The 24,860-nt window shown below is 35.9% G+C and overlaps 2 protein-coding genes across 5 annotated transcripts in view; both read left to right on the plus strand.

The window, feature by feature from the left end:
• Positions 1-24,860, plus strand: part of LOC145690704 (uncharacterized) — a 430,408-nt gene that overhangs the window by 115,935 nt on the left and 289,613 nt on the right. The gene's annotated exons all lie outside the window — the stretch shown is intronic.
• LOC145690718 (uncharacterized) overlaps positions 1-24,860 on the plus strand; it is a 68,103-nt gene that overhangs the window by 22,230 nt on the left and 21,013 nt on the right. The window contains exon 1 of one of the 2 annotated variants that reach the window (XM_081765912.1): positions 3,012-3,116. The exons of the other annotated variant lie outside the window; for it this stretch is intronic. The gene's annotated coding sequence lies outside the window, so the exon portion shown is untranslated. Of the gene's footprint in view, positions 1-3,011; positions 3,117-24,860 lie in introns of those variants that run through there. 2 annotated transcript variants of the gene reach the window in all.

Consider the following 24,860-nt stretch of genomic DNA (forward strand, 5'->3'; position numbering starts at 1 on the left):
CCTCGGGGTTCTCCCGTTTCCTCCCACTTTCTTCATTCCACCATTTCATTCATAATTACTCATCATCACCGTCTCCTTTAGCCTGACCGGCATAACCGTGGGACGTAAAACTCAACGATTTCATTTCATTTTTATTTTTCAACTTACAAGGGAAGGGAGGAAGATTATATATCGAAGTGGAGGATGGTTTATACACCAATCGAAAGCACAAATGACGCTTATTACAAAACTGTAATAAAAATTTTCCGAATGCATATACTGTGCGAGTTATATGAATATACAGGTTGTCCAGAAAATCCGTTGCCACTCCTAAAAATCATAAACTGTGAAACAGATGCCAAAACAGGAAAACACGTGTTTGATCATTTTAAAACTACTATGTATCAAAGCAAAAAATGTTGTCCCGGGGCTACCCGCAGAGTCCCAGGTGGGGTCCAACTTAAAAAATGCAAATGGTAAGGAGATCAAGTAAGATATCGGACACAACAGGGAATTGAAAAGCTGGTGGGAAATGAAAGAAGACCAAACAAGTCTCGACTCTAAAATTACCCTGTGCAAAAAGGCTGCCGGTCAAAATTTTTACAAAAACGTCATTGTAAAGTCTATGGCCACCCAAAAAACAAAACAAAAAAAAAAAAAACTGAAACAGTGAGTCAGATGTCAAAACAGGAGAACACCTGTGTCATCATTTCAACAGTACAATGATTGAAAGTAAAAATATTTGTCCAAGGTCCTCCGCAGGGGCCTAGACGGGTCCTCCTCAAAATTTTTAAATGGTAAGGGGGATCATATAGCATGTCGTTTGAAAGCTGTTATTATATGAAAGCAGATGGAACAAGTCTGGACGCACTACGATAACACTGTGCAAACATCTTGCTTTTTAGTTCTTCAGTCTGTAGTCAGGTTTTAATTTGTTTTCATTTTAATTATTGTACTCAACTGAAAGAAAGGAAATGCCCCTAATATGAGATTCTGCTCTTTGGGCCCAGTAATGTCTAAATAAATAAAAAAAATATAATAAAATAAAAGAAATTAAGAAATAGAGAAAAGAAAAGAAATAACTTTTCGAACTGACTAGTTAATGTACTATAGTGCCACCCCTTTAGTGGAAATTGTGCTTCGGGAGATCGAAAACCCAATAGATTTTTTTAGAATAGTTTCCGCAAAATTTGAGACTACATTTGAAATGTCGCTTATGCTTGCCTCCCCTTGGAAACCACAACATGGGCGACCTTGTGTCTCCCTGTTCCGAAGTATTGCTGTCCTCTTCTATCCATATCAACCCATCAATTGGGTCCACTCGTTTTGTTCCGTCATATCTAATTCCATAAACTGAATCCATTGACTCAATTTATCAGTTACACTGAGAGAATCCATCGTTTTAGTCCTCAAAATGAATCCGCTGGCTAAAGTCAATAGTTTTTTTTTTTTTTTTTTCACATATATGATCCTTTGATTGCACTAAGGATTCGTTCTTGTGGAACGAATCGTTCCGGAATTACCCATCACCGTTTAAAAATGGTTATTGTTTTCGGGACAGCATTTCAGGAGAATTTAGGAGGCACATTATTAATTGTTGGTATGCACACCCGTTGAGTCAGTGGTTGAACTTTACTTTCCATGAGCAACTGTCAATATTTCCAGTATACAATGGTCTCATGTAAGTTGTATCTGGATCAGAATAAGGAAATTACTCCGAGAAAGGCACATTATGCTATATTTATCTATCAGAAAGCAAACCTGTAAGACAAAAAAGATAATCAAATTTTATTGCTTATCATAGCAGCAGTTGCTCCAGAATTTTATAATTGGGGTTGTGTAAAATTCAGAAATTCCCTGTAGAATATGTTACTTTTCACGCACGGAAAAATGTTTTATTATTATTTTAAATTTTTAAGGGAGAGTAGTTTGGACAATTTGGTTTGTGGATAAACCACTTCATTGGTACCAGCTCAAATATTGAATAGTTAACTTTTGCAATTGCAAAAATATTTGTCTTATTTATCTTCACTGAGATGACAACAATAATAGATAACGCGTTATCGCATATGAGTTTACATGTTTTACCTTGATTTGTCTATCTCGTACAGTGTTGCCAGAGCTACTGATTTTGCAGGAGATCTCCTGCTTTTTCTACGTTCTACTGATCTACTGCGAAAGAAAATGAAAAGTGAACAATCTCCTGCTTTTTCTCTACTTCGAGAAGTTAAAGAAATATATTATTATTAATATTGAATTTTCATATTTTTCCTTACATAAAAAAAGAAATTTCTCTGCATACATACACAGGGCTTCGTAGAGCATATAGTACTAGATTTTTGCTGTATATAATATGAATACAAGAATACAACTATACGTCATTTTGTATATGCATGATAGTTGGCGATCTTTGTGACACTGTAAGATTTATGAGTATGTGTTGTTTTAGATTGGGACTTGGCTTGGAAGAGTAGCTTAGACCACCTTTCCACGATCGTCAGCGAAAAATCGTCTTACGTCTCGATCACCTGCGAGTGTATCATATAGCTATACTATCGCTAGGTGCATGATAAGACATTTTCCCACCCCACTTTGCTCTTTCACTACGTCTTACTTCACACACATATCTATCAAACATTATTAATGTAAAGGAGGCATGAGGATGTTTCTACCTCCAAAAGATTACCTAATCATCGATTAAAATTTTCTTTATGAAAGTCATCTTGAAGTAATTAAAATTCAAATTTATGTTTTGTATGTATTGTTTTATTTTGAAATGAAAGTAATAATGAATTCTGTACTGCTTGTTTGTCCACTGTCCCCTTAAGAATGGCAATTTTTTTTGTTCCCCCTGGATTTGCACTCAAATTCCGCCACTTTATGTGTCTACTGCTTTCTCCTGTTTTTTATCTTCGAGTCTTCTGCTTTTCTAATTGATCGGTCTGGCAACATTGATCTCGTATCACTTGATGTGTTGAATGGATGAACAAAATACTTCGTAATAGCTTCGTTAGCTAGATACGAGTTTGGATAAGTGAATTGGATTTTCAGACCTTGATTTGTCCGGAGAGTGTGCTATGCAGTACTGAAATATGTTGTGATGTAGTTTCTTAATATATAGAATTAGAACTATAAACGTAAGTAGGCCTATCAGTGAATACTTTCCTAATCATAGTCATCTTTGTGTGTGTTGTAGGGTGGCATGTATAAGCATTACTTGAGGTTTGGAAAATCAGAGCTGATGACGTCATCTAATAATGATAATCATGGTAGTTTTACTAATGTATAGTACGTATTTGTATTCTTTTTTTCTGACTACAATTTTATAAATTATATCCCTGCAGTGGCTTTCACTTCCACCGTTCACAGTTTCAATTGGGTTCTTGCAGTTGACATATGCATACACTATCCCAGGGATGCAAATAAGCAACAATTTTACTCGCCCAAGAAAAAAGCAACAAGCCCACATCCCAGAATAGAAATCATTTACTTACCTTCGGTATGATATTAAATACTCGCCCGTACCGATGAACCACTCGCCCCGGGCGAGTGGTTATTTGCATCCCTGCACTATCCACTTACAGCATCTGTTTCAGACAGTAGTCGAAGTAAGACGGTATGCAGTGGTATGTCATACCGCTTCTGGTTTTTCAGTGATGAAGACATACCGCCTCTGGTTCTTCAGTGATCAAGACATACCGTCACTGGAAAGTGGATGTTAATATACTATTAATAAATTCATATTTATACACAGTAATTGGAAACACCGACATTTTGTAATCTTTTTCCTAACTTTTGTTTTTAAAATGAGGTGTCTATAGTGGCGGATCTAGAAGGTAAAACCTGGGGGAGAGGCAGCCAGAACCCAGACTGTGATAGGTATATCATAAGTTTACTATACAAAAATATATAAATAACAATAGCTTCAATTATTTTCGACGCTGAAAAAGCTTGGGGGCTTTGGCCTCCCGGTCCCGGGCTAGATCTGCCATTGTCTATAAAAAAGTTCACTCCTTGCTCCTACGCAAGAACTACTGTCCATTTCATAAAGATAGGCCCCTGACTTCGCGGTGCTGCCGTGACGTCCAGTCAAAACTTATATTGCATTGTCGTACCTCGTTGGAATTGTTGGAATGTTGTCTTTTCAATACTTAAGACATACAAATTTTCTTTGTACTATGTAGTGAGAGAAAAAAATAAAAATAAATGAAAAATGCGTATTTTTTCGTACTTTTTTGGTAGATCAATGTTTATAGGACTATATCTGAGAAAAGAGATCACGTGAAATAATTTCCTGTGTACAATATGTAGATGCATCCATTAACTGTAAGTTGTGAGAAGTTCAATTTTCATCACTTGATATTTTTTGTGTAATTAAAACAAATGTACGACGCTCTGATCTCCTTTACCATGGTAGGTAGAGAAACGTACAAAATACTGTTCGAAAATTTGGAAGTCTAGTGTTCCAAATATTTGGAACTATTAACAAAAAAGGGTTCAGTTGCTAGAGTATTTATTTTTTTTAAAAAAAAATGTTTACTTCAACATATTCTCTGCGTTAAGCGGTGAGCCATGTTGCAACCCAATCTTTAAATTCCCCGCGCTTATATGAAGAAACAACATCAGTAACTGGAAGTGCGGCAACGCTGTCGTGCAGTGTTGTTGCGTTCAGGAAGCTTGTAGCGCGAAGCCTACTTCATAAGAATGTAATAGGAAAAAGTATTTATTATAACCTTTCACATCATAAAAATAATAATGCATGTACACTCATGTCCAAAATTATTGTCGCATGTCTATAAATATGTTATTGTAGGAATATAATTTGATAACGAATTCGCCTGGTATTTCTTATAATGTTAGTATCTGTATAATCGGCAAAGACATGTAGGCTATGTGGCAAATTTCATGTCAAAAGAGTAGTAAATAAGAACAATAAAATGAAAATAAAATTTTCTTATCCATTTAGAAACATTTTGTTTTACTCATGCTAATTATCGTATTTATAATTCTTTTTCTATGAAATTTACCTCAAATACAGTGAAAGTCATAAGTATTCGTACACCGACTACAAGCTATGATTAAATGCTTGTGGCTCCGATTTTGTTGGAGATAAAGCATTGAAATAAACTGCACTGCATTATCCATTAATTTCTTTATTATTTACAAAACAAACGTTCTGTTAATGCGAAACCATAGACAAATAATGGCAAAAGAAACAAAAATGAACATGATTTTGATGTGTCAAAAGTATTCGTACACTTACGAAACATCCAGAAGAAAATGATTGCGCATGAGATTCAATACTTGGTTGAGTTTCGTTTGGTCCTAATTACAGCTAGAAGGCGCTTCGGCATCGAATGCACAAAACGTCGCGTATCTTCGACTGTTATAGAAGCCCATTCCTCTTCGAGTGCAGTTTGCAAAGAACGTTTACTCGTAATGCTGCGCTTGTGAAGTTTCTTTTCGAGTAAGTGCCATAAATGCTCAATCGGATTGAGGTCAGGCGATTAAGGAGGAGTGGCCAGTTGCTTTGGCACATTGTACAGTAACCAGAGCTTTGTATTGTGTGCCGTATATTTGGGATCATTGTCCTGTTGAAATATAAAGTTATCTTGCAGGCCCACTTGATCAGCACTAGGACGTAGATTTTTCTTCAAGATGTCAATGTACCGTCCATAGTACCGTCGATAATTGTCAGCTTTCACACTCCCGAAGCATTCATGCACCCCCAAACTAGCACTCCCCCACCTCCATGCTTGACGGTTGACCTCAGAGTTTTCGGGTCCATCTCTTTATTTGGCTTCCACCACAACATTTGTCTACCGTCGGAACCAAAAACATTAAATTTACTCTCGTCTGAGAATATCACTTTGTCCCAGAAAGCCACATCTTAGTTCACATAAGCTTTTGCAAACTGGAGCTGCTTCTTCCTATCCACTTCGGAAACAAAAAAATTCTTTCGAGCAACACGTTCATTATACCCTTGTTTGTTGAAAGCACGACGCACAGTGCTTTCTGAAACTGGCATACCTGATTTGGCAGCTTCTGCCACCATCTGCGGAGCACTGATTCTTGGGTTCTTCTTAATTTCGTTCAGTAGTGTACGCTCACATCGTCCAGTGATCTTCCGCGGACGTCAACTTCGCGGCATGTTTTTGACTGTATGTGTTTCGCAGTATCGATCTATGATTGACGCACGGTCGAACGTGGTCTTCCGATAATATCTGATATCTCCCATGAGAATTTGCAATCGTTATGAAGCCTTATAATTATAATTATAATTATTTTTCTTTCTGCTTCTGTTGCCTCTGTCTCTTTTCGACCCATTATGTCTTTCGTCTTGAATCAATCTTTGATCTTGAATGATGTTTCGCTGGCCTATGGTTGTGTTTAGCTATGCAAATCACCAGAGGGCGTTCTAACTGCCAGAGGGCGTGAACAACAGCTCGAACAGCTGGACGATTTTGCCTTAATTTCAGTGTACGAATACTTTTGACACATCAAAACCATGTTGATTTTGGTTTCTTTTGCCATTATGTGTCTATGTTTTCGCATTCACGGAACGTTTGTTTTGTACATAATAAAGAAATTAATGGAAAATGCAATGCCTTTTTTTTTTCAATGCTCTATCTCCAAAAAAAGTCGGAGCTACAAGCATTTATTCATAGCTTGCAATTGGTGTACGAATACTTATGACTTTCACTGTATACATTTCCCGACTCTGCATACAGTATCATTATTAAAAGTACCCTGCAAAATCATTATCAAATTATATTCTTACAAGAAGACAGTTAGAGATATGCGACAATAATTTTGGACATGAGTGTACACATCTCAATGTAATCGAAATAAAATGTTGAAGTTACACATCCAAAAACTCATCTCTTAATCTATTTACTTCATTCGCTTTCGTCATGGCTTTGTTGACTCATCGCTGCTTCTGCTATCTTCCTGAATACTTATTAACAATGGCTCCATTTCTACCTCAAGATCTATCAGTATACACACTTTCCGGCTTACGAACATGTTAAAGGTTAAAAAGAAATGTACTTGTAGCCTTGGCAATCATGTGTTCACCCAAGTTCTGCGATCAATTCCCCTGCCGAATGTAACACAGAATGGGTCCTTTGTTTTCTGTCAACGAAAGAAAACAATGCAATGAGTAGGTGAGAGGACTGTATTTGCGTCTAATAGCAAAATGTACACTTTGTCTCTGTTTCATGCTATTGCCATTATTTGCACTTGTGTGTCCTTTTCCAACACAGGATTTCATAATTTTTTCCGGCTTAAACTGTTCCACTGGAGGAGCAACTAGTTTCAAGAAGAGTAGGCTATTTACAGAAGACATATTAAGGTAATTCCTAGCAGCTGATAATTGTTCATAGTAAGCTACATCAATTTAATCTTCTTGATATACTACTTAATACCCGAACACTTACGCAATAACTTTTTTGCTTGTATAAACTATATTTTTTCATCATAAAAACCGGATTCAGTTGTGTATTTCTTTATCACTGTAGACAGAAAAGAACTCTCGGCGATCTCATGACAATACCTTACGATCTCAGTTTTAACTAGTCGCCTCAATGCACTAACTTTGTTTGAATTGGGCCCATAACTCATTTCTTTGTCATGTGACCTCTATCTGCAACCAACACTACTATCCATTTCATAAAGATAGGCCCCTGACTTCGCGGTGCTGCCGTGACGTCCAGTCAAAACTTATACTGCATTGTCATACCTCGTTGGAATTGTTGGAATGTTGTCTTTTCAATACTTAAGACATACAAATTTTCTTTGTACTGTGTAGCGAGAAAAAAATAGAAATTAATAAAAAAGTGCGTATTTTTTCGTACTTTTTTGGTAAATCAATGTTTATAGGACTATATCTCGGAAAGGAGATAACATGAAATAATTTTCTGTGCACGATATGTAGATGCACAGAACTGTAAGTTCGGAAAATTTCATTACTCAACACGTAGTAATTTTCTTGTTATTCAGTAAAAAGTGAGACATCATTATCTTTGAATTGCTGAGGTGTATTAACAATCTGAAAAAAAAAAACTTTTAGAAAGATCTTAAAGTAGCTTTTTTCAACCAAACTGTTTTGACTTGTTTTAAAAAATAAACAATCACAAATATGACATTTTGATTTTCTCTGCTTTGCGCCCACTGCTATCGCAGTTTATATGGAGTACTACGTTGCCACATTTTCCTGGCGCTATACACTCTCAGCCGGACGGGTATTTAAACTTGTCACTCACACTGTCCGGTATTTTTTAGGTATATTTTTAAAATTTAATATCTACATAGATTTTAAACCAGTTTCTTAGAAATTAACAGGATATAAAGTAAATGTCCCAAATGTTCAAAAATAGAAGAGCGAACTCTTATCTTGTTTGGATTTGCATGTGATGGTCCTCGAAAATTTGTTGCTTTTTGTCAGTTTTTCACTTATTGCACACAGTACAAAATACACTTGCACAGAAACAAATACACGCACAAAGTTTATTATATGATACAATCTTAGTTGATATGTAATATTGAGTTTACACTTCACAGAAAATCTGTTTTCAGATCTAAGAGTCCCAGTACTTCTCTTTAGTGTTGTACATTTCGAAGCACTTTCCCACGCAAAGTCCAACTTTATATATCAGACAATAAACCAGGGATGCAAATAAGCAACAAGAGTTTACTCACCCAAGAAAAAAGTTACTAGCCCACATCACATAATAAAAATAATTTACTTAACTTCCGTATGATATTAAATGCTCGCCCGCACCGATGAACCACACGCCCCGGACGAGTGGTTATTTGCATCCCTGCAATAAACGCTAATATTTATTAAAGACTTCCTTTCACCGTGCGGATGCTACGCACTTTTCATCTCCTTTGTCCTACTCTGTTAGAATTTGCAGATATTGGGGGGAAACTCTCTAATGGCCCCTTGCTACCAGAATTCTATCGGATGAAGGTCCCTGTACTTCAGTGCATGCTTAGTGCAGCAGTTTATCTGCTACATTCGCATAAAAAGTTCGAAGTGCGATATGTTTTCCTGCTTTGTTCCTGTACAGTATGTGAGCATTGACATGTGTGATAAGTCAAACAGCAGAAGAAACAGCTTCTTCCACCACTTGACAGACATACTAATAGCTCTTGCGTAGTTGATTTGTAAAAATCAAGTAAAGCTGGCTTCCGTACAAGACATATGTGAATAATTAGTGTAAAAAGTTCATCGTTTTCAATTGAAGTAACACGTTTTCATTTAGAAAACAAAGATTTTGTTTTAGTAATTTTCTTTTTCTCGAATTGCTGTTTTGCGTATTGATTCATATCTTTTACTACTATTCCTCGTGGGAGCTCATGTAGTTTGGATTCCACGTTAATCAGTAGGTCTACGTCTCATATTGCCTCGCTGCTGAACAGGACGTTAAATACAAAATCAAATCAACTTTTCTTTTTACTATAAAACTTCATCGGTAAAAACAGCTGAAACATTTTATATGCAGAATACTCTATAAATAGCCCAGCATTTTGATCAATTCCCGGGACACCACTAAACAGGGGTTTTGCATTTACTTGAATTTTATCGCTCCAAGCTACATCAGAATCTGCCTTTGAATAGGAATGACGCGTTTTTTTCTCTCTCTTTCCCGGCGCAGCCTCAGGTTTACTTGAAACCTGTTACTATCTTGTTAACTCCCGGATACGCCACTGAGCACAGAATAATCAATGTCATTACTATTAATTACTAACTCATAACGGTCTGAGTCAGAGTCATTCATCAGTTCTACAATTTCATTATCGCTAAACATTTTGCCTCTTCTCTTTGTAATACCGCCGCTCGTAAAGGAATATCTATTTTTTTTAATCAAAAAGCACGAGATATACTAAGGAAAATATAAATGCCCATTCGTCCGTCTCATTGCAATGAACCCATATGATGTGAGTGTGTGTGTAATTTTTTGACGTCTACGAACCGAAGGGAAGTGTTGAAGACTTAAACAGTGCGAGCTCGTGGGTTTCCACGGGGTTCTCCCGTTTCCTCCCACTTTCTTCATTCCACCATTTCATTCATTCTTCATCGTCACCGTCTCCTTTAGCCTAACCGGCATAGTCGTGGGACGTAAAACTGAAAGATTTCATTTCATTTTTCATTTTTTAAACAGTGCGACGTGATAGCAGAATGTATCGTCATCCGCAAAAAAAAGTTCGCATATACTGTAACTTCCACATTTTCATTAATAACTCGCTTTTCTGACTATATTATCGCTTCTTTGTGCTTTCCTTAACAAAGCAGTGTAATAACGCATAATTATTTATTATTTTAGAGAAAAAATAAAGCAAAATAAGAAAATTATAAGCAAAAAACCTTTAATCTTATGAAACCTTAGTGTGTCAAATAATTACACGGAGAATATCCCGTGGGAAAAAAGAGGGAAAATGACACAGGTATTAGGAAACACTCACTAACATGTGAAGCTATTGAACAGAAACATGAACTGAAGAGTCAACTACGTATTTCTGCGTTTAATATGCAATTCACACTTCATGCACAGTTCCAATATGCAAAATCAGTCAATATCTTCAGTTGAAATTACTGATATAGGGAGAAAATGACTATTTAAAACTTCAGCTGTGAACGTGCGCTTGGAGCGATATATGAGCATTATTACAACAGATTCTTTCATGAATTGTCTCGGTGGTCAAGCGTGTTTAGTAGTGTTCTTAAAAGTCTAGCATCGGAGGGCGGCAGTTCGAATCTGCCTCCCGGCAGTTTTGATTTTTTTCAACATATGGAAACATTTCTTTAAATATAAAGTTCTGCTTTGAAGTGCTTGAAAAAAAAATCAGATGAACTATCACGTTTCAAAGCCTGTTACATTTGTTCACCCTGTCATCATTTATATACGAAGACGCTAAAATGAGGAACGTTAACATTGTTATAATGGGAACAACTTTCTGATTTGAATACTAACCTTAAATCACACGTCCAAAATGAAAATTATTCATGTTCTGATACATATTGTAATATACAGGTGTGTATATATAGAGAAAGAAAGAGAGAGAGAGAAAGTATGTGAGAGAGATAGAAAACAATATATGCTGTAATTTTAATTACAACGTAAAAAGTTATTGCAATTCATAATCTGGATTTTTACAAAGTGATTTGAACGCTTGAAGCGACTTAATATTCATAAAGCATCTTTTTCTTGAAGTGTCGCAAATAATCCGATGCTTTGTAATATGTGCCAAAGAAATAAATGCATGTTTTAAACAGGATAGTATCGTCTACCTTTCGCTTCAATTGATGGTATAAAATAATGTTGAGTTGATTTTAACATCCCTTTCAGCATCGAGGCTATATGAGACGTTTACCTACTGATTAGCGTGAAATCCGAACCACATGAGCTCACGCCGGGAATCGAACCGGGTCTCTTACGTCAAAGGTGCGTATGCTAACCGCTTAGCTACGAAGGAACTCGGTATGAAACTAGAATAGCACACATTACCCCATATTATTTCACCGAAAGATTTCTGTTTTATGATCAGTTAAAATAGTATTTCTGGACACCGTAGCGAAAAATGTATTTGCTTTTTCAAGTAGTGTACGAAAAATACAAAGAATAAACACAGTAGAAACGAAACCAAGAAATGAATTCAAAGTAAAGTGCTTTGCCTCTCTCGAATAAATCACTCAATGTATTACAAGTGCATATCTCGTGCATTTCCAGTAGAATTATTAAAACGCGCTGGCTTTATAACTTGGCTGTGTGGTCTAGTGGCTAGCATGTGTGTCTGTGGTGTACAGGGTACCGGGTTTGATTCCCGGTGGGAGAACTTTTGGAATTTTAAATGTTCTCGACGTGTCTGTGTTTGTGTCCCTATCATTCAAGGTTACTGTAAAACGTGTATAACCGAGTAGGAAATATACAGAAAGTACTGATAAGGGGAAAATAGACTTTGGTAAGTGAACTTCGGGGCCGCCTTTCGCGACGTAAATTAAGAAGAAAATAAGTGGGTTTAGCGAGGCGCTTGAAATTATAGTAATGATTGATGGTTCGGTTCCCAGTCCGGTTTTCTTTCAATATAAGGATATTTTATTTTTTCTAAATGCAACGTTACATTTTTAACATTTGAATTGGTTATAAAAACAAAATCAGATAAACTGTCAGCTTTCAAACCTCTGTCACTTTTATTCACCATCTTGTATACGAAGATAACGCTATGGAAATGCTAGCACTACCAAAGTTCAAATAGATTTCTAAGTTAATATCAAATTGAAAACACACGCCCAAAATGAGAATATATGTTTCTGCTTTATATGTATAGTTCAATTATACCAAACAAAATCCTCTATCCCCATTCCCTTTGGCGGTAGGGGTAACTTTAAAATTTTAAAGTGGGACCCCCATTTCTTATTGGACATTTCGATTCTCCAGAAAAAAGTGACTGATTTCACCCAGAATTGAAAACAATTCCTTCACGGATGGCACTTTAATCGATACGGGAAAAGGAGGGGTAGCAAAACGTTATGAAAATGTTTTTTGTCAGATCCGTGCTCTGTGGTCATACAGTTAGCATACTGGACTGCACAGTCAGAGATCCTGATTTCAATTCCTAGTAACCCTAGGGGAACACCAAATGAGTACATAACAAGTAGTGACTATTTTCATGAATATATGCATCATATAAAAATCGCTTAAAGTTTGATACTAAGATATTATTATTATTATTATTATTATTATTATTATTATTATTATTATTATTATTATTATTATTATTATTATTATTATTATTATCTTACATATTACTTGAGGTTATAATTAGGAAGACCTAGGCGCAGATGGGAGGACAATATTAAGATGGATCTCGCAGAAATAGGAATACAAAGTCGAAACTGGATGCAGTTAGCTAAGGATAGAAGTCAGTGGAGAGCTTTTGTGAATGCGACATTGAACCTCCGGGTTCCATAGGCCATAGAATTAGTTAATTAGTTAGGAGGGTAAGTGTGCCTAAAGTCAGCCGTCTCCAGTAGTCAGCCATTTTTCAGTAAAAAGCATAATAATAAACATACAGTAGCTTGTTATCAAACAAATAATCAACTACAACTTAAATCAGAGCTCCAGTATTCAACCTCATTTGTTCTGGCCTGGTGTGACTCCTCGTGGCAGAAAAGAAAAATTATCATTTGAGGTCTGCTGATGCAAGTGAGCAAAGTGCGCATTTTGTTAATAAAAAATAAGGAAGAAGCTTTACTTTAAATTTAAGTTAAAATTATATTATTGTAAAATAGTACGAGTTATTGCTTTCTTCTATGCATGAATGTATCGTAGCTTATTAAAAATTCCTGGTTTATGATACAAAACAAGATATTGCGTAGAAATAAGGGGGGCTGACTACAAGTTGCATTTTTGATAACGTTTTCCGGTAGTCAGCCATTAGGAAATGACTCTTCACTTCAATTTCCAATGGTCAGCCCCCCATTACTTTCAACGGACGACTACTGGATACATATACTCCAGTAGTCATCCACTTATCATTCATTCAATTTAAATGACACATGACATACAACTAAAACACTTAACTAATACGTAGAAGACTTTTCTAACGATTTAATGAAAAAGTAACTGTTATGATGTCACTAATTGCATCATACAAGTATAATACAGTTATAAAGTACGGGACAAAATTAAACGATCGAAAATGCCATTAAAACTTATGACGATGTTGGTCGTTTATTTTTGTCCCGTACTTTAATATCAGTCTGGTATTGTAACCATTTCAATTCTTGTATTTTTCTAGAACTGAGGGAAAAAAGGTTAAGGATTTATGGCTGGTCTGAATTATTTCTCTAAAATTTAAAAAGGACAGGTAATGAGTATTTATTTTACCCTAAGCATACGCCCTACATAAGCTTTAGGGGCCCGGGCCCCCCGGCCCTAGCAGGATCGACGCCCTTGACCCTGATCATAGCTTAGTCTTTTAATCTAAGGTAGCTATGAGGAAGTAAGGGTTATCCATATCTAATTGATTTATTTTTTTTAATTACTCCGCACAATGTCACGTTTCTGCACGTTTTTAATTCCAAGGCTGCAATTGCTCTTCAACTATTATTATTATTATTATTATTATTATTATTATTATTATTATTATTATTATTATTATTATCTGTTCTTATCTGCTCTGTTCCTAGAGTTGCCTGATTGCCGAAACAACACAGAATAATCATAAATATTTACATTCTAACTCACTGTGAGCGTGAGGAAAATATGTCTAACAGTTTAAGAACGCGTGATTTAGCGTTTCTTTCAACCAGTCCAAAGACATCTACTGGAATAGACTCAGTGTCAGATGTTTTTGCAATCAGGTGCGTTGAGGATACCCTATCCAAAGAGTCTTCTTATTCTACACTAATGAACACATATAAGGCTATTGTTCTGTCCGAAGAGGATCGATCTGCTGTCAGTAGATACTTGCTAGTGAAATGCTCGATATCTTAGTCCTGGAACATACCAAATTTTAGCAATTGGCCGTGTAGAGCCTACAAATATATCTTCGATATCAGAAATAGACGTTACGTCTGACTCAAACCAGGAAAACAACATATCTGTTATGGCATCTTGTACTGAAGCGACGCAAGGTGAAAGGTCTGCTTCTGTTTCTACAGTCAGTAGAGCCAGAAATAACTCCATATGATCTCAGAAGAAATTCAAAGAAAACCTTCGTAAAATACTTCCATATCATCTGGCTTTGATTAGCATCTTTTCTGGCTAGCTCCAATCAAAAACAAAACTACCAAACATGTGCCCAGAGAAAAAGTTCAAAGTGCAGTATCCTCCCAAGCATGGAGAAATTATCAGATGGTAAAGAATGAAAAGAAAAGAAAACTAGAAGAGGAATGTCTAAAATGAAAAAGGGAGAGAATACAAAAGAAAGGAAAAATTTTAAGTCAAACAAAAAGAAAAGGACTGTCAAGCCAAGTAGCACTAGTAGTTAAAAAGACGAGACGCAAGAAGTTGTTGAAATGCCGTCTAAGGCCTGAAGAAGAATTCATAAGTGATATTAAGAACGATACACTTAAACATATTGGGTGTCACTTTGTGATCACTGGTATCACTTAAAATGCACGTGCCTCAGTGAATTATCGTACGAGGAACTTGCTAAACAAGTGCTTATGTGTCCTGAATGTGCTTAATGAACTTCATATTAAAGGGTTAATGTCATAGCTAAATATAAATATCAATGTAAATATAAATAGGCCTATGTATTAGTTTTAAATAGGCTAGTCTAGGCCGAGGCACATTTTTCTTAGTTTATGGTAAATATCATACAAGAAGTCTTTTTTTCCTGTATCGCAATATATTTTCCACCAGGCCTGCTTCTAGCCACAGAGGTTTGGGGGGTTATAGATATGTTAGGGGGGGGGCAAGTCATTAAAAATCTCTTACACATATCTAAATTGTGTTTTTTGTGTTGAGGTCTGGAGGGGCCACGAAAAGTTTAGGAGGGCCAGGCCCCCTAGCTCCCTCTAGTTGCGGGCCTGTTTTCCACGTAGTTTTTCTTTGCAATATATTTGTCCCTTAATTTGCTACTGAGGAATTGATCTCTAAAATTCCATTAAAAAAGTCAATTCTATAGTGTGGCTGAGTACTGGTTAAAGTAATGGCTGACCTTTGGTTTTCATAGGCCAACTACTGTTTTTTTCAGGGTTTCTGGTATTTTCTTTTTCCTGTGTAATTATTTATAAAAGATTTCCTATGCGAGCTACACAAACGTAAAATTTAAACACTGTTCTTTCTAATGACATATGCAGTAAAAGTTATTAGTAAAAAATGATTTTTTTTATACTTTAACAAAGTTGAAAATCTCCTTAAATGGTCGACTACTGCTACATTTACCCTATTACTTGAGATGCAAACTATAGTTGCAATTTTTTGAAGGAATGTTGCCTAACTGGAAAGTAGAACTTTACATATTGTTTTGTCTGTGAAACATATGCTTGTTTAGCTTTATTTGAAAGTGTTAATTTTGCCAAAAATATTGAACGTTGGAAAACCGCAATAGCATTTCCTTATACGGTCAAAAAAAAAAAAAAAAAAAAAGAGAGAGCTGATATTTCTAAAGGAGGCAATCGTAACAAAAACGGATAGGAGATAAACATAAATCGAAAATGTTATGTTGAAAACATTTTCATTGATTTTTTCTTCTGCCTCAGGCACTGACAAGGTCAGACAAATATTGTCTATTACGTTTAAAATTGCCTAAAGGAAAGTTGAACAGAATACCACAGATCTTATCACTCAGTAATCAGTTGTGAAGTGCTCCCTTGTAGTCAAACAACATATATCGAAATAACGTGTTTTCTGCCTCTTAGCAAATAAAAACTACGATCTTACTAGCTCTTGGAGTAACCAACTGCACATGTCGTTTAATAGCTTCAACTAAAAGGGCTGCTCATTCAACGTGCAACTCGTGAAAAGGGTAGAAGTCAGAAATGGCTGAGAATAGAAAAGACTCGATAGCAGTGGACAAGACTCGATCGTGCGAACTTGTGTATTGTAATCTCTCACTTATCCCCTGAGCTACGAAGTAACACGTAGATATTTTTAAAAAGATATTAGTAGTTCATAACAACACACTCCCTTTTTATGTAATTCATGTGCCCCTTGCTGCTATCGATGGCGTGAAAACAAAATGCTACACATTACCCCATATCATTTCACCAGTAGATTGCTGTTTTCTGATCAGTTAAAACAGGATTCCTGGATATCTAAGCGAAAAATGTATTTCTTTTTCATGTATTCTACGAAAAACCTAAAGAGTAAACAAAATCGAGACAAGCAACTTTCTCGAACAAACCACTCAATGTATCAGTGTCATTGCAAACAACGTCTCGCTGATGTAGTGAATAACAACATGTAGTAAAGATATATGCTTGTCATATGGTTTTGTTTTCTTCAGCACAATAGAATTTTTTTAAAAAATTATCCAGTCATGTGAGAAAATCAAATTTTGCAGAAATATAACATTTTGTTTTGAGAGGCGTATTAGCACGAAGAAATAGTTTTATTTCTTGCAATCCAAACCGTGAAGAATGAGCTAATGAATAGCGTTTATGGGTCTTTCAATAAGCACCATCCAGTGTGTTGTCGTCGGCAACGTTACGTTTTTCCTTTTCTTTTTTTTTCTCGTTTTCGCGCATCACATTCTGTTTTTCAATGACTTCTAATGCTAAATTTTAATCCGCTGTTACTTCTTTCGTCGTTTTCACTTCCACCTACAATATTAGATTTAGGCATAGCTGACTATCCTCTAATTTGTATCGAAGTTTTGTCAAGTTTCTAGTGAACGTCAGCTAACCATTTTCTTCCAAGTACTAAATGTATTCAAATATTTATTTCAAACGGCTGATTTGATTTCCCGTGATGATCGGACAGACAAACACGACGTCACTTTTACATATTGACCGCCTTATTTGGAACTTGCCCCATTTTCCCCTCAAAAGTGGATTTTTAAGGACAATGGAAGATGGGCTCACATATTTTAAAATAAGGTGTTTATATCCATCTGTTCCTCCTACGACATATGTGTTAATGAATCCGACTGGACCAAATGCTAAATACCGTATATTTAAAAGATAATTTCAAGTGCTTCATCCGTTTTGCTGTGAAGACAAGACTCAATCTCGATGTCATCATTCTTAAATATTGAGCAAAAACGATACAAATTGTCCCTCTTCTCCATTTAGTACCGAAATTTCTAAACACGGTCGGACACGTACACACTCGTTTTAAATAAGGAATTTATGTATCATATTTCATCTCACAAACGTGAGAGATTCTATTTTTGGCATACATTTTAACCCCCTCTCTTCTGTTTGGATACGCATTTCAATAAAAATGGCGTGACAACAACCCAGTCCGAGGTAGGTGTTAACTATGATAATAAAATTCATTTCAAACGGTTCAGCCATTTTTCGTTATGATAAACAACGTGTTTTTAATTTATATACTATGCAAATATAGGTTAATAGTATTGTTCTGTCTTGTTATTTATTTATTTATTTATTGATATAAAATTGAGGTGCTACGTTTAATGTTTAACAATACCTAGCATTTACCATGTTATCAACCGTGAAGTAGCGAATTTTGTGTCTAATATTTATATTATATTCAATTTAATGTGTCACGCTAGTAGCAAATAAGCATAAATGCGAAAACATTGTTCACTTTCAGTTCTCAAGAGAATTTCTTTCCTGTCTTTCTATTATTTTGTCAATAGCTTACAAAACGCTGGCATCAGACTTTTGCAATTATATTTTTTAACGTTTTTCCCATAAACTCCACTGAAAATTTAACCTGAATCGACCCTTACCGGGAATCGAACCCGAGACTACAAGAACCAAAAACACTCGCGCTAGCCACTAGACTTTTTTATTTTTATTCCACGTTAATTAGTAAGCCCACGTTTCATATAGCCTCGCTGTTGAAAGTGTTACGTGAATATAGACTAGACCAAAATTAATTATTGGTGTCCATTTCAGGATCACTCAGTATTATGTTTTTAAGTGTTAGAGTGTTACAAACTCCAACACTTTTCAGTGCCTTATTAAACAACTTATTTTTTAAAAAAAAGTCTTGAATGTGTATTTACGGATACAATAAGAATAAAAATCATTATTAGAAACAAACATTTGCAGTAAAAGGAAAAGCAGAAACTATTTGTGTAATAAAAATGTATATCTTTGTCAAAATATTTGTGACTTGGTGTAATCTATATTCACGTAACATTCCTCCACTAAAAACATGCTACCGAGTGATCCTGAAATGAACACCAGTAAAAAATTTTGGTCTAGTCTATATTCACATAACAAAAGGAACAAGAAACTAAAAACCAACTCAACACTACTTTTATACCACCAATAGCAGCAAGGGGCAGACGATACTATCCCGAAAAAATGCATTTATTCCTTTGACCCGCATTGCAAAGCATCGGACAATTTGCAACATCAATTACAAAAGCTTGAAGAGAAAGAATCTTTATGGACAATAAGTTTCTTACATACAATATTCAATTATAAAATGCCTACTACTGATCTTTCTTATTTAATTTATGGGGCGCAATGGTTCACTGGTAGAGCGCTTACCTTTGGTGCATGCGGTCTCTGGTTTTATTCCGTCCAAGTAAGCTTGTGGTGGACAACATTATGTCCGTGACTTTTCTCAAAGCATTTCCTTTTCCTTCCACTTTCTCATTCCACCAATTCTTATATCATTTTTCTTACTTTAATTATCTTCTCCCTTAGCCTAAAATAGCAGGATTCTAGAACACTGGTCCGTATACCAATTGAGTGGTGATGAAGAAAGCAATCAACCTGGTTAACCTGCCTTCACTCGCTATCGCTTGCTCGACATTACTATATGAATTGTGTATTGAGATTTGATAAAGAAAAGAACCAAACTGGTTACTAATACAAATTCTCCTCTATGTGAGGACCAGCAATCTAGAACCTTCCCGCCTAAAGGGCGTAATAGTGGGATGTTAAATATTTCATTTCATTTTCTAATTTAATTTAGCTCTTCCACATAATATTTTATCTGATATAATAATAAAATATTATCAAGTGCTCGCAAAGCTGGGAGCGATCTCGGAATCTATCGTAATGTGCGGTAATCTTATTAAATATGTTTCACTACTAGATCAGTTGTTGAATGTTTCATAATGCTATACTAAATTCCATAAACATTCAAGCGAAATAAGTAAAATTGATGAGATTGACAATTTAAATCGCACAGTATTGCAAAGCTGGCGGTGTAAATATTTACTCCATTACGCAAACTCTGTTTCAAATACAACCATTATTATACAGTTCATTTTCATAAACTTGTTCTTATAGCAACTATATCATTTCCTATTTAAATTCAATTTATAGATAATTTTGTGTTACATATCAGCTGATACTCATGCTATAAACTATACAATAAGTTAACATTCAATGTAAATAAATAAGAAATGTATAATGTTACAGATTCTGGAATTGCAATTTAATTCAATTTTAAACTGTATACATTTTCTATGTGATTGTTTCATTTACTTTATAAAAATCCAGATTATGATTTACACTAACTGTTTTAATTAAAAATACAAGCTTATACAGGGTGCGGAGAAAGTCCCGGAACCGTCCAATATCTCGCGAAATATACAGATAAGCAAAACAAAAATAACAACTGTTAAACAGTTTTGACAAATCTATCCAATGATACCAAACGCAACCCTCCATTCCCACACGGGGGGTAACTTTAAAATTTTAAATGGAAATCCCCATATTTTGTTGCACATTTGGATTCTTCAGAATAAGTAACAGTGATTTGACCCAAAATTGAAAACAGTACCTTCACGGATAGCACTTGAATCGACACATAAAAAATGGAGGCGGCAAATCTTTATGAAAATGTGGCCTCTCAGTGTCGAGCTCTGGGCCATGCGGTTAGCGTACGGGACTGCGGCATGAAAGGTCGTGAGTTCGATTCCCACGCAGAGTAAAATTTTTATGTGATTTTTTCTTTACCCACATAACGAATTCATACATTTTAACTTCCATAAAATAATGCATTTGTCCATATTTATTAATTTGCAAGAAAATACAAATGGTGACAAAAATGGCTTATTTTTGTTGTAAATAACCCTACTACTAAGAACTACTTCATAAAGCTACTTTGCAAAACAATTATCGATATTGTATTTCATGTAACTTCATCTTCGCACACACTATTTTCAATTTTTGATCAAATCACTATCACTTTTTCTGGAGAATCCACATATAAAATAAGAAATAGGGGTTCCCATTTAAAATTTTAAAGTTATCCCCCGTAGTCCCCAAGGAGGTAGGGATAGGTGATTGTGTTTTCTATCATTGGATAGCTTCTTTAAAACTATTTAACATGTGTTATTTTTGTTTTGGTGATATTTATACTTCGCGAGATATTGGACCGTTCCGGGAATTTTTCCGCACCCTGTATACAGTATTTTATCTCTCTCTTTCGCACTCTTACTCTCTATATTACAACTGAGTGTTGCAATAGGTATCAAGAACATGAATAATTTTCATTTTGGACGTATGGTTTAAAGTTGGTATTCAGATCACAAATCTGTTCTCATTATAACGGATGTGGTATTAACGTTAATAAGGATCGTTAACGTTCCACATTTTAGCGTCTTCGTATATAGCCTAATTGATGAACATAGTGAATAAATGTGACTGAGCTTTGAAAAGTGATTGTTCATCTGGTCTTGTGTTTTTAAGCACTTCAAACTAGACATTTATATTTTAAAAAAATATTTCACTATATTGAAAAAAAAAAGCGTTCCGCACGCAGGCTCGAACTGCCACCCTTCGGTTTTAGAATTTCAACAGCATTGATAAACCCGCTTGGCCACGCAGGCATGTTACGAAATAACGCGTTCTGATATTAGAAATAGACTCGCTCCAAGCGCAGGTTTACACTTGGAGTTTTAAATATCCATTTTCTGTTTTTTTCAGTAATTTCAACTGAAGATATTGATTGATTTCCCATATTGGAACTTCACGTGAAGTGTGAATTGTATGTTCATCTCAAAAATACATTATTTTCTGTTCCTTCAGTTTTACGTATTTGTGAGTGCTCCTAATACCTGTGCACTGTATGGAGTGAATTTCCCTCGGGATATTCTTCGCGTAATTATCTGACAGACTAAAGTTTCATAACAATCACAGTTTTTTGCTTATAATTTTCTTATTTTGCTTTATTTTTTCTCAAAAATCATAAATAATTATTCATTACTACACTGCTTTGTTAAGGAAAGCACAAAGAAGCGATAATATATTAAGAAAACTGAGTTATTAATGAAAATGTGGAAGTTACAGTATATGCGAACTTTTTTTTGCGGATGACGATACAACGTTAATTTCCTAGTTTTCGCACGTGAGACGGTTTCCCAGCAGTAGTACGACATGTTGACATTTGTCCATTAGCTACATGTTGATATCAACACACACATTGCCCACATTTCAATATCGATCATGCGATCCCACTAGTGACATTCCTTTAGTTTACCCAGTTTCTTAGTGAGTCCAATTGCACAATTTCAACTTGGCCTCAGTTGTTGCATCCTTATTGGTATGCAACCATGCTCATCATATTGCATCGGTTTGAAGGAATATTATTGGTGAATTGGCAATGGCTTTCATGTTCTTGACGCTAATCCTTACATTTCCGACGTTTTGAACTCACGTTTACTGAGTATGAGTGCATTTCTGGGCATTTTTCGTTAAGTGTTTCCACACATGTGAATCACCCTGCTTCATCTGTTATGCTTTACCGATACTCCAGATGTCTTCGTAGAGCATTTGACTACAAATTCGCTACACTTAATACTCAGAACTTCACTGTTGGTCAGCATTCGTACCTGGCGATTATGCAACCACACACAACGGGCATGAAGATGTCCGCCATTTTGTATTTGTTCCAGATATCGACTTAATACAAACGAATTATTGTTACCTGGTAGAAAGCCTATCAATTCATATCTATTTAGACCCAGTTTCATTTGGTAGATAATCCGGGACTCCCTACGTTCCTTTGGGGAATCCCTTGCGCGTGCATGGTAGGATTGTGAAACATACAAAATTCAATAGAGCAGGTATGACTTCTTCAGTGAATTTTTTACCCGCCCTCTTTATGTTGGATAGTTTCCGAACTATTGGCGTCCGAAAGTCATTTTCCCATGCTTTCGTCACCTTGTAGATCTGAAACTATGTCCGATAGCCGAAAGTTCAAGAGAACTTTTTTTTCTTGTTTCAGTGGCAGGAGTCACCTCCCAAGAGTTGTAACACTTATTTTGCAAGACCCGATATAAACACCATGTTTTGACCATGGGCTGATTTATGAGCTGCCTGCTATGGGAGCGGAACTTCGGGGCGTCTGGAATACCCCTCAGTCTAGTGGAGAGTATGGGGGGTTTTGCGCGGAAAATTGTTTAAAAATTGTTAATATAAAAATTCGACTTTCGACAATTTTTATGTTGAATTCTTTATGATATAACATAAGGGGATATTTTGTACTTTTTTCAAAAAGTTGGGAGCGAATGGCAAAGCCTCTCCATGTCCCTCCCCCTCGTAACTACGGCAAAGCTCTCCCATGGTTTTGAATCATTATGTAAATAGAAATGCGATCTTTAAGGCAACATACCTTCACTGTGTTTCACCATTTAGATAGCCGGTATGTCGAATCAAGATCACAATAAAACATACCTCCTCTGCTTTTTTCCCCACTTCGAACACTGGTTTCAGACTTCTGGATCATCCTGCAAAATCTCCTAGATTTGCCATTTCTAACAGGCACATTTTATCCCACTGGGGCGCGCTTAAAATCTCTAGATGTAGCGGAAACAGCTGATGTAGTTGGCAATCCTGTCGCATAACTTCCATTATAGATTATTTCTTCTTTCCTCCCACTCGACTCTGCTTGCCAATGATTTCACAACAAGGTGCAAGCAAAAGACCACTTCCTTTTCTGTACGTCCGGTCTTAGTATTGCAACTTCCTGCTAATAACTGACATTCATTCAGTAGTTTCAACTGTGTAATATTGGCTCTAATTTATTCGATACTCCACAAAAGTAGTAAGTACTATTTTCTATTGGATATTAGGAAACTTCGAATATTATTAAACATTCTTCAAGTATTTACAGCAAAGCAGTATGACCTTCTCCCAAGAAATTGTAGGTCTATCCCTTTGAAGAATAGTTCTCCTGAAACTGTATAACATAGTTAATGATAATTTGTATTTCATCAGTTCCCCTTCTTTGGGTTAGAATGGAGAAGTTGAACAAATTATTGATCTAATTGTGTAGTTTTATGTACAGTATATATTAACCATGCATTAATCTGATTTTTTGTACGTGCTTCACGTTGTTCGTACAAGTCACTCAAACTGCAAATTTTCTTTCGCAAGATGAAAAAGTAAAAACAAAAGGCAAAATTGAGATTTTAAAAACACAGAGGCTGGAGAAAGAACTATATAAAATGAGGACATGTTACTTACAACTGAAAAACGTTATGACGGCCAGGTGCGCACCTAGAAATTTTTGTTGGAGGGGTGCGAAGTCGAAAAATAGTGCTCCTCTGGTATAGACAAAACAAGTATATTATTTTTTAAAAATGTTACGAAGTTTTTTCAGGGGGGTCCAGACCCGGTGAACTCTCCATGGGTTGCACTCCTAATGACAACAAAATAATCACATCTAATTTATGTCGATGATTCGACTTATTGAAGTAAAAATAAAAATTCAGAACTTCAGGAAACTATTTTCGCTCCTTACAAGCGAATGGTTTCAGAATAGTAATAATATTCAATACAAGTCTGGTAATAAGCAGTAGGAGATAAATACACCCTAAGAGAACACGGAGATCTGAAGGTGCAATAATTCAAAATGAGGCAGTGATTCCTCCGGGAACACAGACACAAATATGATTATTTGACAAGATTTCTTTTAAAATCAATAAACTTAGACATAACTAAGTTAACTGTAAATTAGTGATGTCTACCGGCTCGGCTCGAGCCCTGAGCCATCGGCTCAGCTCGAGATCCGGCTCGGCTCGGTTCAACTGAGCCATCGGAACGAGCCGGCTTGGTTGCGATGAGCCATCGGCTCGGTTAGGTTCGGCTCAGGTGAGCCATCGGTTCGAGCCGGCTCAGTTGGGTGAGCTTTTGGCTCGGCTCACTTCTCGGCTTGATGGTGACTGAGCCGTGAGTCGAGCCGCTCGAGCTGTTGATAACACTAGATTAAAGTTGCTAACTACTTGCTACGAAATGTTAAAACAAAAATCCAATTTTCGAA

The sequence above is a fragment of the Thermobia domestica genome, chromosome 1 (assembly GCF_964235325.1).
Source record: "Thermobia domestica chromosome 1, izTheDome1.hap1.1, whole genome shotgun sequence".
Taxonomy (NCBI): domain Eukaryota; kingdom Metazoa; phylum Arthropoda; class Insecta; order Zygentoma; family Lepismatidae; genus Thermobia; species Thermobia domestica.